The following is a 1,299-nucleotide window of genomic DNA, read 5'->3' as shown; positions in this document are numbered from 1 at the left end:
AGACTCGTCACCCGACGTTATTCATCGTCAAACTGGTGTCGGATTAAACTCCTAAGTTCTCATCAGTCACATTTCACCGTGTAAAACATCTGTTTTATCCCCTTGTATGAGTTTGTAATGGTTTGACTCTCTTTATAAAGTGCTTCCTGGCTCCCCCCGTCTCCAAACTTTGAGGCCCGGCAGCTCTCTGTTTACAAGCCTAGTAGCGAGAAACTGTTTTGATTGGTTGTTTCGAAAATGTGGTGTGTTTGAGGAAATGGGAAAAATAGATTTCATGGTGCAGTCACGCACTTCCTGGTCACAAAATATTCTCTAAATGTGCACCAAATGCGTAAAAATGCGCACATTATGGCAAGAATTTTTCATCATTAAATCTGGGTTTTAACATTACTTTTATAAAGTTTGAAGTCCGTGCTGTCCAATCCATCTCACTGTTTTTTACAGAAGCCCTGTGAAAGCATCACAGCTTTGCCGATCTCAGAGTGTTAAAAGAAAAAAAATTCCAGTATTGGCATCGTGATCTGGAATATCCCCAAATTTTAAGGGTTTGTTACTTAGGTCAGTAACCACGTGGTAAAAATGTCATGACAATCCGTCCGCAAGTTTTTGAGTAATGTTGTCCACAGACAGACATACGCGACCGAAAACATTACCTCGCCCTTGGCAGAGGTAATAAAACACTCACACAGAGATTCATGAAGAATTGATTATTTCTGAGGCAAAGTCAAACTTGAAATTGGCCAACATGTTAACTTAAAACCATTAATAATTTATCTTTGCACCAAATATTCTTAAAGTAGGTGGAAGTTTCTGCATCCTTTTTTGTAAAGTGACACCGCACTTTGTACCGTTTTGCTTTCGACATTACGACTTTTCACGGCAGCGACACCTGTTTAGCCCCTCTCCATGAACTCGGTTCTGCTCGATTCACTTTGATCAGGTTGGTTCTGCTCGGTGTCCATGTTTAACAGCATTTAACAGCTTTCTTTGAGGCACTGAAGTTACTATTGTGTTTCGATCCGTTCACCACCGTTTATGTTCGTCCCTGTGCCATACCCGAACCGAATTTCTGTACCCAACCCTGCCTTTAGAAAGACCTGAGTGTTTCAACTCGTACTGACTTGTAACTGGATCAGCTCTGCGGTGAGGGAGAAGACATCTGCACCATATGTTAAAGCAACATGTCATTCTTCCCAAATGCAGCAAAGCAAACTTCATACATCCATGTGAAAACACACCTTTTAATTATGACAATATCAAAACTTGATCTCAAGTGCAACAGATCCTTCCAGGGGAAAA

At 41.0% G+C, this 1,299-nt stretch overlaps 1 protein-coding gene across 1 annotated transcript in view; it reads left to right on the top strand.

Moving 5' to 3' along the window:
* The window catches only part of LOC106525806 (rab GDP dissociation inhibitor beta), a 19,979-nt gene that overhangs the window by 17,108 nt on the left and 1,572 nt on the right, over nucleotides 1–1,299 (top strand). The window lies entirely within an intron of this gene.

Source organism: Austrofundulus limnaeus, unplaced genomic scaffold (genome assembly GCF_001266775.1).
Source record: "Austrofundulus limnaeus strain Quisiro unplaced genomic scaffold, Austrofundulus_limnaeus-1.0 Scaffold241, whole genome shotgun sequence".
Classification (NCBI taxonomy): Eukaryota; Metazoa; Chordata; class Actinopteri; order Cyprinodontiformes; family Rivulidae; genus Austrofundulus; species Austrofundulus limnaeus.
The sequence above is the reverse complement of the archived record's forward strand: the minus strand, read 5'-3'. Positions and strand labels throughout refer to the sequence as shown.